Source organism: Sparus aurata, chromosome 23 (genome assembly GCF_900880675.1).
Source record: "Sparus aurata chromosome 23, fSpaAur1.1, whole genome shotgun sequence".
NCBI lineage: Eukaryota > Metazoa > Chordata > Actinopteri > Spariformes > Sparidae > Sparus > Sparus aurata.
The window spans coordinates 14,336,882-14,354,091 of NC_044209.1; the positions used below are offsets into that span (position 1 = coordinate 14,336,882).

The 17,210-nt window shown below is 42.5% G+C and overlaps 1 protein-coding gene across 1 annotated transcript in view; it reads right to left on the minus strand.

Annotated features, from left to right (window-relative positions):
• Positions 1–17,210, minus strand: part of elfn2b (extracellular leucine-rich repeat and fibronectin type III domain containing 2b) — a 78,681-nt gene that overhangs the window by 50,477 nt on the left and 10,994 nt on the right. Inside the window, exon 2 of the mRNA XM_030407615.1 lies at positions 5,441–5,660. The gene's annotated coding sequence lies outside the window, so the exon portion shown is untranslated. The remainder of the gene's footprint in view (positions 1–5,440; positions 5,661–17,210) is intronic.

The window sequence follows — 17,210 nt, forward strand, 5'->3', positions numbered from 1 at the left end:
GTAGCCAACTCTGGCTGCAACAAGCTGCTTATTGCAGGTAGCCATGAGCCTAGTGGCCCTATATAGTTGCCTGGCTCAGAGCACTCGGGGTGATGATGTTTTCAACAGCATCCCAGTGAACACAGCTGGACAGTCACCGGACACAGCCTCTGAGACAGATGGACGACTGGGATTACAGCACCGAGCTGATTTACTTTGACCAGAGTTTCTAATCTGGGGATGAGAAGGCAGATGCTAATGATGACTTACGTGTTGTCTTAACAAGGCTATTATTCTTGCCTTAAATCAGAGAAAGAGAGTAAACTTAATGTTTACAAAATATATTCTTCTTTCTTGTAATTTGGGGATTTTTCTTTCATTTATTTGTTTAACTTAAAAAAGCTAGTAAAGTTTGTAAAATTTAGCAAACTCTCTCTTGAATACATCTGCGAGCCAAAACTATGTGGGGCTGTACTGGCGGACTCTCGTATCTTGAGATAGAACGCGGTATTGTATCAAAGGACAGTGTGGGGCTGACTAGTTAGCATGTTAACTCCTACTAAAGTTAGCATGCTAACCAGCTAGCTATCTCTGAATCTCTGCAACACAATAAATAGACATCTTTAACGCAACATCAAAATTGAAGTTTCTTCACAATATGTCAATATTGTTAGTTTATATTTTAACATTTAAAGCTAAGAATGTGACCACATCTTACATATTGCTCCTATAAGCAGGCTCTGAATTTAAAGATCAACTTATCCTTTTTGGTTGCTTTAATGAGAATAAACATACAGTGAGTACTGTGTGTTCCACTGTGTTGATGTGCAACAGTTCCCTCATGCATTCGCTGCCTATAACCATTCAGTCAGGTTGTCATTGCCATTGTTTTAAGTATGGCACCGTGGATTTAGCGATACAGTACATTAAACATACAACCACACTAAAAGCGAGCAGCTAAGGCTCAACTAGTTCAGTCAGTTTGGTCAGTTAAAGGTTGCAGTCATCATGCAGATGAACCGTCTCAAAAAGTGTATAGAATGAGAAGAAAGAGCTTTAGTTTTCTTCCTCTTTAAATAGTCAAACAGAAGCGACCACTAATGCCACATATCTCAAATATTGGCCAAACACTGCAGCTTGATTGCGCTATAGCATTTCAGGGTTTGGGATGAACCTTTCAGAATGTCAAACCATGTTATGTGCTGAACTGTAGATAACCTTTTCCTGTTACCGGACATTAAAGCTAAAGCTGGAAGGCACCATCTCATGAAATAATACGGGTTTAATATGTCTGTCAACATGTCCTTTCCACTTGTACAGACACTGCTGTTTCTGAAAGACGGTTCCACCAATTCCCTGACGACTGGGAAAGCCTTAAAAATCCAAAGCTCTTTTACCTGTCTCCTCAATTTCCTGCCTTGTTTGTGGAAAATAGGCACCTCTCTCCACGAGACAACACGGCATAAAACATTCGACACATGCACGTTAAAAAGGCAGCAGCAGTGCAGGAGCGCAGCCAACATGTGACTGGAAGCAGCCGCATGCAAACACCTTAAGTGTTCACATCATTTAGCAATGCTGCTAACGTCTGTGACAAGGGCAGACTTAATGTATCCCTAAATCTCATCAAGTAAGTCAATAATTGCCTTCCTTAGCAGCGCATAACGGTTAATAGTTTCTGGGGTTTTTTTTAACTGAGACAATATTGCCATCTGAATATTATCTCCTGAGCATGCTTGGAACGATGTCAGTGCCTTTGGCTCATGGCAATCATCACGTAGTCCTACTCTACATTCATCACGCCTCTTTAATACCCCCTGTATGCAGTAGCCTACTCATCCTGTAACGATGTGGTTTGGATAATCACCAGATGTTGTTGGTTTGTGAATCAAAAGCTGTGTTTCGAACAAAGGATCAGATCGCCTCTATCTGTGCTCCTGTCAGACTCAAAAAGCTTATTACGAGGCCCTCCTGAGGACGTTATGCTTCTGTAACCGACTGGACCAGAGTGATTTGAGCTGACTGATAAGTGACGGCGCCATCCCCAGAGCCTCCCGAGAGTTGTACAAGTGGGCTAAAAAGCCTTTAAATATCACTGTGCACCACCGTATCACTGTGTAACTGTGTGACGAACCATACACATTTCCACAGGGTCGTGGTAACTGATTAAGCAGGTCACAGCTGATTTTAAATGACGTACATTCACATGGCATAACACATGGTATTTACTCAGAGACAACTGCGAGAGATGAGGGGGAAGGTCTCATTTTCCACTTTACAATCCATAATATATTCATATCTCAATTAGTAAAGCTGTTATTACTGCTGTGGCAGCTGTATCTCTTCCCCCCCCCCCCCCCCCCCGCCTCCTCCCGTCTCTCCCACAGCATCTCTCCCCCTCCCTCGGTCCGTCAACTCAGCTCAACATATAACTCCAGCTCTCAGATCACTGGCACAGCTTAGGTCCAAATACTTGTCAGACCTCCTGACACAGAACGAACCTCACAGACCTCTCAGGTTGGCTGAATCTGGATCAGTGGCTATTCCCAGGCCGAGAACTAAATATGGTGAAGTTGCCTTCCAGGCCTGACAAATGTGGGACAAATTGCCAGAGGAGCTAACACTTGAGACAGTGTCAACTACTTTTAAATCCACCCTACATGCCTGTTGACCACTGCTTTTAATCATTCTTATTCTGTATCCAACCTTTAGTTAGTTTCTATGATATTGTTTTTATTTTGTGTGCTTTTAATCGATCCTCTTTACTTTATTAGCTTAGTCTGTTGTGCTGTTAGCATTGGTTGTTTCGTTCCAAATGTATTTCTGTGCCTACTTTTATGGTTTTATAATTCATTTCTTGTGATTTCGCCTGTGTTATCTGTAAAGCACCCTGGGTTGCCTCAGGGTATGAAATGTGCTATAAGAATACATTTCCCCTCCCTTGTCTTCATTTGCCTTCTGTGTGAAGTCACTGTCCTGTTACTTTCATTTTTGAGGGTTGACCTTGGCACTTTCTTGTCCCCCTTTCAATGACTGGGTGGTTTTGTCATGCCACAGCATGGACGAACGTATCAGCCCTTCAGCTAGTGACCCCTGCCTACAGAAGAGTTAGGGAAGGAGACTGCCAATGTCTTACATGTGATAAACACCCCCTCCAGCCTTATTTGATTGATGTCCACGTTTGAACCTTTCAGCAGAGAGCCTCAAATCCGAAGTGACTGGTGCTGCACGGAAGGAGTCATATGAGTTTATGTCCAGCGCACACTTGAAGCCATGTCCGACATTGAGGAAGAGGAATCGCTGTGTGCACATTATTATATTTAGAAAAGTCCACTGTCACAGCATAACAGAATAAACAGGCGAAGGAGGCATCAGTTGACTAAATATGATAAGCTTCAAATCAGGTGTTTGTTGCAGCCACCGTCCGACAGCTTCCACTCTGTTTGCCTCATTTATTGGTTGTAAATTAGCTCCACAGTGACATAATAAAGGTCGAATCTGCATTTCGACTGCGAGTGGCACTGCTGAGTCTCTGAAAGTGATCTGAACATAAAAGCAAACCATAATATGATTCAGAGATGGAAAGAGATCATTTAAATTCAACCCTGCAGGCATAATTGCTTCTTGCAGTCCAGACTGCAAGACTAATTTAGATATATTTATTTTTAAGATTTATTTGCAAAGAGACTGTAGTAAATGAGCACTCATATAAGACACCAATGTGCACGCATATATTTGAACGTTTCTACTGTTTGGCTGATAGATTTAGCCTTTACTGCATCCATATTTGGGCTATATATTGGTTAATTATAGTCACAGTGTAGTGGATACAGTTTACTTGATTACAGTTCTGTTAGGGGTGATGTAGCATCACTTCCAGTAGGTTGTCACAATTTCATAAACAATACACAACAAAGCCGTGTTCACCTCAGTGTTATACTATACTATTATACAGTGTGATGTACTGCACGCGGCTCCTGAGCTGTGTGTTTCAGGAGTCAGATATTACAAATACCATATATCTACTTTTATTCTGTTCTTTTTTTCGCCAATTCTCTTTCGTCCAGGCTCGCCTTTATTTTCATGTATTCACTTTTATCACAAAAGTTCAGCTACTGTATCAAGTCAGACAACAGCTGACTGTGAATGAATTCTACACCCTACAAATACTATGACAGGATCAACTTTCAACGTACGAGGCGAGAATTTGAAGCATCAATGGTTGCATGTACTATTACTCAGCCTTCAAAGACAGACGGCTAAAAAAAAAAGGGTTTCTCAGCATTACAGTGGAATCGTCTTGTTTGGACATTCAGGGGCTCTGTAGTCAACATAATTACGCCATCATGCTCTGCAGCAGTGATTCGTTAAGCAAAACCCTCGTAGCTTCTCCCTCTGGCCCAACCAGACTGAAACTTAAGGTTCTCCTGAATCAAATGATGATGGCACTTGATGCTGACTGATAGAATAAGGCAGCAAAACAAAATTAATACAGGACAGTCATGTTCCCAAATAGTGTTAAATCATCCTAAAATATTGATTTTTGTTTATTGTATTTTTGGTTTGATTCTTGTTTTTTATGGCACTGCTCATGTTCCAACGTGTATCTCTTGATACATTTGACAATGATTACATGTGTAACCTCCCTTCCTTTTTGATTCCTTACTGTCAGGAACACCGAGTCTGTTCCTGACAATAGCAATTAACATAATGACACATGATCACAGCATATTTCATGAATATGAAGGTGGATAAATCAAGCTTTGTTCTGCTTTAAATCCGTCGCAGAGTAGCAAGATTTTCCTCGACACTAGCGCGGTAGGCGGAGAGGGAACGGAGATGAAATAATTACAACAATTACTTCTTTTTATCCCTTTACTTTCTGTACCCCTGCCCGACACACACACAACACTCACACGTGCACGCACAGAAGGAATATAACAGCTGAGGTAAGTGAAGTACTGTCAGCACTAATGACTGTGTTGCCAGTAAAATACGTGCAATAAAAGCAGGGAAGATGGCATTAAACACGCCAGCGAAGACACTGATTAAGGCTTTCTCCCCTTTGCTAAATGGTGCGCCACAGGCCTCACACGTATTCATGCACATGCACCGAAGGAACACAGTTTGACACACACAAATGGAAACACACATTCGGCAAGAAAGCTGAGGCTACTGTAAAGCAAAGCACTTGAGTCCTACAGTGAAAGTGTTGCTGCATACATGTGGATAAATATTTACTGGTATGTGGTTTGTGTATGTGTATTTGACACAGCAGGTACATAAATGTCAGACGTGCTGGTTGTGTCCTCGGGAAAACACACAGTCTCACACACACATGTGTGAATGAGTTGCTGAAACACAGCCATTAGTCATACAAAGGAGTCCATGTTGGAAACACTGAACCTCCGCTTGGTACACAATAAGAAAGAAATTATCTTTGCGAAAAATAACCTCCTACCTGATTCCTCTCGCCGGTGCCTCCTCACACTCCTCGGTTAACTTTAACGAGACACAAAAGTGCTCTTTCCTCAGCGCTGTGTATCCTTTACGAAGATTTTCTGGTGAACGGTGCTCTGAAGGTTGGCAGGCGGTTGAGTTTGTGCAGAATAATAGTTTTTTTGCTCTTCTTGGATGTGCAACTGGTCCTCAGTGATTCTCCCAGGGAGACAAAACTGGGCCTGGAGTTGAAATAAAGAAAAAAAAAAGAGAAAAAGATGCTTAAAGATAAAAAAAAAAATCCTGGAGAATTTTGACATTACTGGGTATCATGCAATAAAAAGGGATATAAACACATTGAAAACAGCTAATTCAGACAAAACATTTCTAAATCATTGCACGTCAGCGCAAATTCTAGACAGAACTTTATTCTCCTACTGTCTTAAATGCTCTACCTTAGCTGCTCTCTCTTTAAGGGCCCCCTCCCAAATACCCAGTCTCCTCTGATTGGTCAGCTCACACACGCATGACCCATCACCATTAAAACCATAGAGCAGCTGTGCTTTATCAATACTTATATGCCAAACTAACAGCTAGGCACGAATTGTGCAAGTGTGTGACACGGTAATGTAGTATGATGTCAAAAAGTCACAGAATTGAGAGTGGGGCTACTGATGATGTGTTTCAGGAGCAATGTTTTCTGTGGGAGAGCGGAGCTTCTGTTGGTGCTGACTTTGACCTTTTAAACTTCAGAGATGTTCGACATACACAAGGAAAGTCTCCTTAAAGACTTTTACTCATCGTGAAGTGTTTACAGAGCGAGTGTGGTAATAGCAGATGGTCTGATTACTTCGCCACTGTGTAAAACCAGAGAATCTGACTGAGTAAATGGAATTCAGGTTTGATATGTAAACAGCAATCATGCTAATAATCAAATTCAAATGTGTCCTTTCATGTCTAAAGGAAACACAAACAAAAAAGCCATTATGTTAAGTGTTAAAAAGAAATACCTTCTGCTTGAAAATATGTATAATTTAGATTGAGGCGAATAGAAGAAAATAACCGTAAATAATGCATCACTCGGCATGAAAGGATTTCAAAAGAAAATGGAAAAGGCAGGGGAGTGGCAGCGTGGATGAATAGAGCTGAGACAACAGTCAGACAGAGAGAAAAAAGGTGAGAAGGGAAGTAGGGGGGAGAGTTTTCAGGGGCATACAGATTTTTCTCTGCATCGAGACTGTGAAGAAATGCGCAACGGGCGCATGGCAAGCATGACAAATAATACAGCTGAGACCAGAGAGATCTATCTATCTATCTATCTATCTATCTATCTATCTATCTATCTATCTCTATCTATCTCTCTATCTCTCTATCTATCTATCTTGACTTTATTTCGGCTGTGCTTCACTTAAATTAACATTACCGAGGCAGATAAGCAGGGTGACAATAATGGCTAATGATGCATCAGAAAGGTGCAAGGAGACAGATGGCTTGGTCTGTAAGTGGCACTATATACAGTATAATGAGATGCCACCTATCCTTCTGTTTCAGTCACAGAGCAGGACACCTGTCACAGAACACCTGAGGCCGACAGTACACAACACATCACCTATCTATAAATAATTTGCACACATAACTGTCAGAGAAACTGACACATACAGCTCCCTTTTCTCTCTTTCTCTCTATTGGTCCCGTTCCCCTCTGCCTCTCTTCATTTCTCTCGCTCTCTCGCTCTCCTTCCAGTATACTTTCACGCGCTCCCCGGCACACACACACACACACACACACACTAGCATCGACATACCCACACAGACAGTCTAAATCAGTTAGGGAGAGCCCGGCCTGCTGCCCTGAAGTGAGCTGAGCGTGACATCTCATTTTCAGCAGCAATACTTGGCTGATCCTGCTCCTCCCTGTACAAGTTTCAATGGAGAAAGAACGCCGCATTACACTCGATCATGAATAAGCACAGTAAGTAGGCATGTAAGGACACAAGAGCACACATGACAAACCCGTACCCGCTGAGGGAAACACATCCTATGAGCTCTCACTCACTGGGAAATATACTTGCAATTGACGTGAGTGCACACATTGGACATGTTTTGTCTGCGACCTGCAGGCCTAAAACAAACACATAAGCTTACGGTGTGGAACCACAAACACACAAGGTTTAACATTGACTAGAGACACAGATTAGAAGTGCCCTTCCAAAACTATAGCGAGCACACAGAAACCCACCTAATTAGGCATGTGCATGTTCCAGTGTTGTTCCTTTGCTCATTAAAACAAGCAGCACAACAAGAATTAAAGCGCAGACAAAAAGTTGGAGAACACTTGAGACCTAATTTTTGTTGGGTCTCACTTTATTTAAAAATCTGCAGACATCAATATATAATGTGGAAAAATACAAATCACATTCCTCAAAAATGCTGTTCCAAACAGTAGATGACTGTGCTCATTTTGAAGTTCCTGCTTTTATTGTGGGCGTCTACTAAAATATGTTTCATGTTTAAATAATTAAAAAGTCCACTGATGCAGCATCTCTATTCATCCTCTGTCTCAATGCTGCATTTTACCGCCTGTCTCTTTAAGGCCATCCTCCCGAAAAAAGCCCAATCTGCTCTAATTGGTCAGCTCCTACACTCCTGAACAGGCAATGCCCCCTGTGTTGTCACTGTAGCTCTTCCAGTGTTTTTTCAGCCATGGCCATGCTGGGTGTTTTGCTGGGTGCAGTGTTGTGACATCACAATCACAAGTCCTGATGGCTCATTAAGAGGAACAGTGTCTGAAGTGAACACTGGCTGTGTTCATTTCTCCATGGATTAAGCATTTTCATACTTTCACAGTATTCATACAGCACTAGGACTTGCTTTATGATATAAAGATACATGGAATCTCACTCTACAATATGGATCATTTAAAGGTGCAATATGTACTAATTTAAGTTTAAAACATTTTCAAATCAAAATTAACTGAAATTATCAACAGAATGCAAGCGAATAACAGTTTCTACATTATGACATCTATGTCTTAAGTTGTCTATGTCTATCTACTGAGCCCCAGCTCGTCCAGGTCCAATGCTCCTTTGTTAGCGGTGGTAACACCAACATTCCTCTGGTGCTCCGAACTCCCGGTTCGTACTGCTAGCTGCATGGCTAATTGAGCTGCCTGAGCTAACTAGCTAACGATGGTCAGTTCTTTCATACTGCACCCATAAGCATATGCTTTTGCACTACTATGGCGACCCAGTGTTTTCAGGACAAGGGTCAAAATGGATTTCTGAGGGAAACGCACCAAGTCTGTCAGTTGAGCTCTGAAGAAATATTGCCCAAATGTACTCTGCGTTCATGCTTGAGCCATTTCCATTTTGGAAACTCAAGGAGTTTTCCTCAGAGGAAACCCTCAGGTCAAATTGTCAACTTCCTACAGAAGATGCCAAAAACTAATAGCCAGATTTCCATAAGATTCACTGGGAATGCTTATGGTCCCCAGGGGATGAATTCTAATATGTCGGGTGAATCCTCTGACCTTTCATGTCGAGGCAGCGATTTCCAGCTGAAATCAGAAATCTGTTCTGAATCTGTCAAAAAAAAACAAAACATATCGAGCAAATGTATGCACCCCAGAGAGAAAAACCTTTTTCACTTTGGACACGGTGTGTGCTGTCATCTTTCACAGCTCTGTTCCTATGCCTCAGACTGATGGTGCTAAACTAGAGCAGAGATTCTGCCACAATTTTTCATATTAAAAGGCACGATAATATCTTGGTATAGTATTGTGCAATAACTTTATCTGGGTTATGGGTAAGGGTTGAGACAAGAGCCAAATGTGAAGAACCGAAACTAATCCAGCATGCTGTTCATCATCCATGAAACCCAGAGGAAGGATATGGCGTGGTGCTCCCTCACCGGGCAATGAAGCAGTGTGTTTTCTATCCAGTCTCAATGGCATCCTCAATAATGGATGGTCACCATGTCTGACTACTGTCTCAGCTTCCAGTGTGTATTTATAATAGTGAAATGCTGTAGACACGAGATGCATCAATATTGAAACCAACTCAAAACACACTTCCGTCACTTAAACAACTTTATTTGGCCACAGGCTTGAGCAACCAAGGCCCCCAAGGGACCCGGAGCTACTTGGCTTTTACTGCTAACATTTTCGAGAGGTGACACCTGTTCAGCAATCCACACTCAAGTGTTAATATTCTCTCTGCTTATTTATCGCTCTCTTCCAGATGCACACTGTCTCTCTCCATCTCCGTCTTTCTCTTCCTCTCCCACTCGTAATCACATCAAAGAGAAGCAGATGCTGACACAATGAGAGGGCTGGAAGTGAATCAGTCATTATTCCTCTGTTCCGCTGCACACACGTACACGAGAGAAGCCTTACTCTAGCTAGGTGCAGTCAGCTTTTTTTTGTATAGCCTCCACAACTTCTCATGGGTCCATGGGTGGATTACACAAATGAGTTGCGCATTTCATCAAGGTGAACAGTGTTAACTATCCATTAGCGAAGGGAGGGGAAAACGAGCAGGGAGATGACAGACACCAGCGCCAAAAGAAGACGAGATGCGAGTAAATGTGAGGAGAACAAGAAACCAAAGGGAGAGTCATCACGATGGATGTGGTAAACGAGTGGCAAGATTACAGACGCAGCTTTCATTTGATGTTCATTAGAATACAGATCTGCGTTTCAGCCTGTTCTCATTTCCAATGCATCAAATAGAGCAGCTTGGTCAGTGTGGGCCTAAGCTTCAAACTACGACTAGGCTACCCCCCTAGCAGCATTTCTCCAGGCAGCCCTCTAGCGTGATGTTTTGATGTACTGGGACTGTTAGGTGATGTGATGTCGGGAGGAGGCTGCAGGGGAGTCAAGCAGTGATGGCATGGGTCAAACACAGGAGTGAGGTTATTGTCCTGCGTGAAACCAACAATTAGCAGTGACTTCTTCTTTTTCACATAGGAATCTAAAAACTTATTTTTAATGCCTAAACTTAACCAAACTGCAACTGTTTTACTTCACAAAGATGAAGTGTTACACAGCAAGCTTTATTTTAAAAGTGTAAACCAGATGTTGCACATTTATTATTTCTATACATATATATTATATTTCACCACCGCAAATGAAAAGCTAGAGGGGTCAGTAGTGCGTCATATTTTGGGGCGTGACGCCGCAGAACAAGCTGCCATATTTGACAAGTTGGAAGTCAGAAGGCATTGGTACATTCAGGTTAGTCACACAGCCTGTTGCATTAAGACCAACAGAAATCAGGCACTTTCTACAACTGTGTGGTTTTCAGCCAAAGAAAGGCAAACTTCTAGAGTGGATCAGTGATCGAACTCTTAACTTTAACTCTAACTTCAGCCAAGAGCAGCAATTAGAATGAACAATGAATGCTACAGCAGTATCAGTCAGCAGCAATCAGTCATAACATCATTTACAATTAAGTGTTTTTTCGTCATGTTCTTGGCACGTTATTAAATGCACAGTATGTAATTTCTGCCGCAGGAGGCCTCGCAATCAAAACAAGCAAAGAACATGAGTTGTGTGGATTGCCGTTATTCTTGAACAACCCCCGCCGCTGATGAAAATGTAGCAATTGTCTACGATTATCAACAGAATGGGAAAAAATGACTTGTAGGAAGAATTCTCTGTGTTGTGTTGCAGGGAACCTGACTGAAGTTAGCATGCTAAGCAGCTAGCAGCAGTCCTCCTGTGCTAGAGCTTTAAATACCATCACCACCCTGCTGCTCTGAGCTCCCTCTCCGGACCGATATATGCACTGCTAATCAAGCTAACTAGCTAACAGCTACAGTTAGAAGCATTTAGCAGTTGCTCTAGTAATAATCTACCCCATTTGTTTTGAGAATGAATACCGACATACTGACTTCTGAACACTTCCCAAAAGTCTTCAGATGCAGATGCTGCTTTCCCTCAGCAAGGAATAGAAGGAGAGGGGGGAAGAAGAAAGTAGTCAGGCTCTGCTACCCTCTGTAACCAATAGCCTGCTGCAAAATAGCATTGTATCCAGTCCACAGTGATCACTGGGTTTCATTCTTGACAGAAATACTTGAGTATAACATGTATGAAGAGTACAAAGAAATCCTTCAATGTAATCTTGAGAGTCTGCGTCGACATTTCTGTGTTCCGAGCCTCTTCTTGAGCATGAGAAAAGTCGTGACCTCTCCATCTGTATCTTAGCGCGCAAACATCTCTTAATTAGCTTGATACAATGCCGACTCGATGGGAGATGCGCAAGCTTGTGATCTCACTGTACTGCATGTGATTTCTTGGTGTGTCGAGAGGGCAATGAAAGATGCCTAATTATGCTGAAATGTTTTCCGAGCACTTTTGCTGCATACCAATGTGTAGCATCATCTATTCTCCACAGGCGAATAATGTGAAGGGAAATCTCCTTCGCACATGACTAAATAATCTTTCAGATGCGTAGTGGTCATCTGGACAATTCCCATTTGTAATTTGATTATGCAAACATCTAATTATAAGTCCTCATGCCGCATGATCTCCCTGAGATCATCGGGACAAGAAGTCAATTTGAGAATGAATCATGTGTGAGAAACAGTACATGCTTCTTTTTCTATTGCCCACATACAATCCACTGTGTGCTCTGTTCAAAATAGTCATTTGTAATGATGCGCTTACCAAATTAATGGTGTCATGTGCAATGTAGAAATAATTCTTAACAAACAAAGAAAAGGATCTGTAGCAGCAGACAGGATGTGTACCTATTGCCTCACAACCCAGAGGTGAGCTCCAGCTGTTCCAACGACACAAAAAACACCAAACACTCCATAACTGCTCTAATGAAAAACGCTGTAAGGCAAGAAATGAGGCTGCCAACAAAGACGAATGTTTAATGGTCTGCAGAGAGCAGGTGTTAAGAACCGCGGTGATGTCACAAAGCTGAGGAGGGGAGGGCAGGTGAGACGGCGCCTGTGTCTCTGCCGGTTAGATAACGGCAGAATCGCCTCTGTCAAGCGTGAACCAGACACTGTGGAGAACTTTCTGTCTTGTTCCTGCACGTTTCACACATTCACAGACTTAACACCAATTAGAATCGAAATGAGAAATATTACATCCAAGGAAGCATGAAAAAAATACTGTCGGCACGAATGTTGTCAATTGTCACCAGGAGAACAACACACCTCGAAAAAACCCAGCGTTACTGTTAAACCCCGACAACACCGCTAAATTAGAAGATTCTCCTTCACAGGCGATTTGTCTGTTGACAGCGTGCCCACTACTTCCCGCCTGACAGAGTAGAAGGGCCGGAGAGGAAGGAGGGCTGAAATTGAGCTTCCAACAAATACCGTCATCTATCTCCGTTGCCCGCCCATCTGTCTTTCTGTCCCTGTCTTTCCTTCAAGGCGCGTGTGTCCTCAGCACTGCCAGGCAAAATCTGCCACCGAGGCTCCTGACTGAGGAGCTTCAGGCGGGTGAGACGGGAGACAGTGAGAGAGACAGGGCAACAGAGAGGGAGATCGAGTAGAAGGACAAGGAGAGCAAAAGTAAAGGGTTAGATAAAAAAAAGAACTTGAAATCATTGACGTGTGTGTGTGTGTGTGTGTGTGTGTGTGTGTGTGCGTGTCTACTGTATGTGTGTTGTTGCACGAACCTGTCCCTCCTCTAGGTAGTCGGATGAATCACGAGTCTGATTCAAGAGGAAACCTTTCAAAGTGTGCGTTAGTGTGCGATCGTTCGTATGAAACATAAATGTGTCTATGTGGATTTAAGAGAATCCACATGTGTTTAATGCACTGTAGGAGGGAGGAATGCATGCTGGAACGGTGGCCGGCAGCTTTTTGGACATACAGCGTACACATGCCCACACATCCTCACACATGCTGAGAGTACTCCTTCCGGCATAAATTAGCCATTTTACCTCACACACATGTTCGTGACAGCTCTTTGGCTTTTTCACGCTTAAACATCTTTTTAGTGTCGATGGTGGCATGTTTACATTTATGCAGCTAACCGCTTCTGTTTTTCCACTGTCATTCCACTTGTATAAAACTGTTGAAACCATTCATGTCGTCAGCTACGTCTGTGAACATAAACTAAATGTTTTCTAGCATGCAAGCAGCCACAATGCAAGCCTATGTTTTAGCCAAATCTTCGGCAGGTGGGTTTAGGTGCTGGACTGAGGGCTGGTGTTGCCACAGTCTCTGTTAGAACATTGTGGATTAGAGGGAGCAGACTTTTGATAATCCTCCCCCCTTCTCTCCCTCTTTCTGTTTCTCTCTCTGTCTGCCTCTACCTCTCTTGGGTGGTGAGTAGCAAATCTCTGTGGGTTGGGGATGCCTTCAGAATAATGTCAAGATAATGTCAGGGACAAGGTTTTTCTTTCTCTTTTTTCTTCAGATTTCATTTTCGGCCCCCGAAGCCCACAGGAGATAATAAACTTGCTACATTGACACATGATACATAGATTAGACAACTTTGGAGTCACCAGACGCATCAGTGGTGCCTCATGTTAGAAAAAGAAGGCTGTGAAAGTGCCCTCTTGGATGCCCCTACCGTAGATAACCCCACACCTTCAGACCCCGCATCATGCTGACACAACACCACTGAACGTAGACGGATCAAACCAACTCAATCGTCAGAACAATTGTTAGCTCAGTACGTTTCTGCAAAGCTACACATGCTTTCAAACTGAACATTTCATTATGTTCCAACTTTATATTTGTTAGGGTTTAATTATCTATTTCTTGGTTACCACTTTGTGAGGGTCGAAGAAACATCATGATTTGGCTTAAAATATCTGTTTTGGATAAAGATGATTCAAGTTACAGTGAAAAGAGACGGCTTTCACCAAAACGACATCGGCCAGTTTCCACGCCATATAACTGTCTGGAAATATCCCTGGCTGTCCTTAAAAATATCCACTGGAACACTTGTGGACTCCCCTATGGTAGATACAACATAGAAATACCCTCTAGGTGTCCTTTCTGCATGCTGGTGCTGCACCGCATACAGCTGATCCCCTTTTTAAACATTTTTACCCCTGCTTCACAAAAATCCTGAGTCTGCGACTGCACTGGTGTGACTCGAACTGCAGTGGGCCGTTTGGCAGCCTTATTGCATGTAACAACGCCACCACCGTCCCCCCAGCGCCTACCGATGTCAAACATTAACCACTAACATTATATCCTGGCCACTGGGCCGAACCAGCTGACGTCCTACCAGGAATCTAATGACTCTCACCAATGTGTCCTCATCTGTACTAATAATAAAGTTTGGCCTGTTGCCGGTGTCCACACTGCTACACTGCAGTTAGTGCTTATTGAAACAAGTACACAGAGATAACACAACATTGTGGTAATTTGCACCTCTCTCAACAAGAGGTTAGCGTAGCTCAGAGACATGATCTATGTTTTGTTGCAGCTGAATCAATTATATAACAGAGGAAACTGTGGCCCTGTTTCCGAGTGACATTCTTAAAATAACTCTGCATTTGTTTGTGTCAGTCATTTATGCAAGCTGGGCAATCTCCTTGTACCTGAAAAGATCAAAATTATATTCAAATATGTTTTATTTTTCTCCAGCAGCAACATTAATTTAATGTGTCACTTAGATGATGCTTTCCGTTGCCATACCATGCAGCTACAGGCAGGGGCTGATACATCAGTTTGTGATCGGATCTAATACTCAACAAAAGATGCTTGTACCAATCTGACAGATGAAGACTATTTTCAGGGAACAGATATGTGCTTGCTGCCCTCGTCAACTCATGCATGCAATGGAGAGTTTATGAGAAGACAAGAGATTCAGAATTCAAAAGAATCGTTCTTGCAGAAGGCTGTGAAATTAGAAAAAAAACAAACATGTTCATGCCTTCAGGATGTCGCACAACACATTCACATCTCAATTACTAGCTATTTTATGGGAGCTGTTTATGAAAATTCATTTTACAGTAAGTAAATAATCACCAAATTTTTTTTAAAAAAGTGTGCACATGTTCACATGTAAATTACAGTGCAGGACAGTGACACACACACAAAGTTGTCTCACATTCTCACGCACACGCGTCTAAGCTTTTGTCGCCCGGCTGGTGGATTAAGTGTGAGTATTTGTGAAATCATTTGAGCCCCCTGGGGTGCTAAGAGGAGTAAAGACGGTGTGTGTGTGTGTGTGTGTGTGTGTGTGTGTGTGTGTGTGTGTGTGAGTATACGTATGTGTGAGTTACTGTTCTTATGCAATTTCAGTTTCGTGCACATCTTACAGTACAGTGTATGTCTGCCTGTGTTTGGGCCCGACACTGTGTCTGCGTGGCTCAGCTCACACACCAGTAAAACTGCAAAAGAGGAAAAAAAAAAAAAAAAAAAAACGTACTGGAAAATGAAATAGAAGAACAAGTGAAGTTTCCTTTGGCTTGTTTTAAAAGAGGATGCACAGCGATCAATGTTATTATTGACCGAGGGGAGAGGTAGCATTTGTTTGACTATCGATTCCTTCAAGCCAACAGCTTATTTCTACATTTCAGCCCGCATGACTCCAGACTGTGAGCCTGAGAAGCTGACTCAGCATCGCGGAGCATGAAAGAATCTGAATGGGCCGAGTGTAAACATCTTATTCTTTCTCTTTTTTTTTTTAGACGTGAATGAAGGTACACGCATTTATACACACTGTCAAGGTTCAGTCAGTTTGTACTGGAAGCAGCGTCTGAGTGCAGATGTGTGTGTGTGTGTGTGTGTGTGTGTGTGCAGGCTGCAGGTTAGGGCAAGAGATGTGTTTCTAATCTTTAATCCCCTGGAATAAACTGGAATTATTCTGCTTTAAGTACACCTGTCCGCCAGTCAGTCCGTCTGTCTGCCTGCATGCCTCATTGGTGGAAAAGATACTATCCTATTTACATATGCCAGACTACACTACACTTTCACCACATCCATAGCTACTAGGTAACAATCAAGATTATAGTAAAAGAAGCAGAGTAAGGGCTTTTCGCACAACTTCACCCACTGCCAAAGTGAGGGGAAGAAACTCGACGAAAACTATTGCTTGACAAACAGCATTTAAGTAGGGCAGCAAAAAAAATCAAAACGGTAGAGATAAATCAAGTAAAATTAACGACCACACACACACATCAGCCATGGGACACCTACAGTAGAAAGGTAGGTTTTGTGTTGTGAAAGTACCAAAAAAACACTAATTAAGAAACTTTTTTTCCTTTGCTGCAGAAATATTTAAAAGTTATTTGTACTGACTTTCATGCTGACCTTGATGAAGGCCACAAGCCAAAACATGTTGGACTCACAATAAAGCTGAGGCTTATACACACGGCTTGTTCAATTAGTCTCTCTCTATCAGCCTACGCAGTATTTTCCCTCTTTTATACCCTTGTGTTGCACTGTTCCTTTTATTCCGTGCTTGTCTTTTCAGCGTCCTAGCAATGCTTCTGATCTTTACTTTCAGTCGGCCTCCAAGAGTGTGCTTGCATATAAAGATTCGCCTCCTCTTTCACCCTCTTCTCTCTCCGTCTTCCTCTTTCTCTCAGTTTATCATTTTTAAGTGACTTATGTGACCTGCAAGCAAAGCGAAATTCAGATTGAATAGAGACGACTGCCTGAATGGGTGAGTTACTGATGGATGAAAAAGGGAGACAGAAAAAGACTCTACTTTGGGATACAGTCGCTCAGGGGAAGATAAAGCTCTCAGAATTCTGGAGGGGCTTCCAGGACTTCCTGCTCCGTTTGTTGTCTCTGTCTCTCATCCAAATGTGAGCGTTCCAAGGTATAAATATGTTTCTTACAGGATAAACAACATCGGCG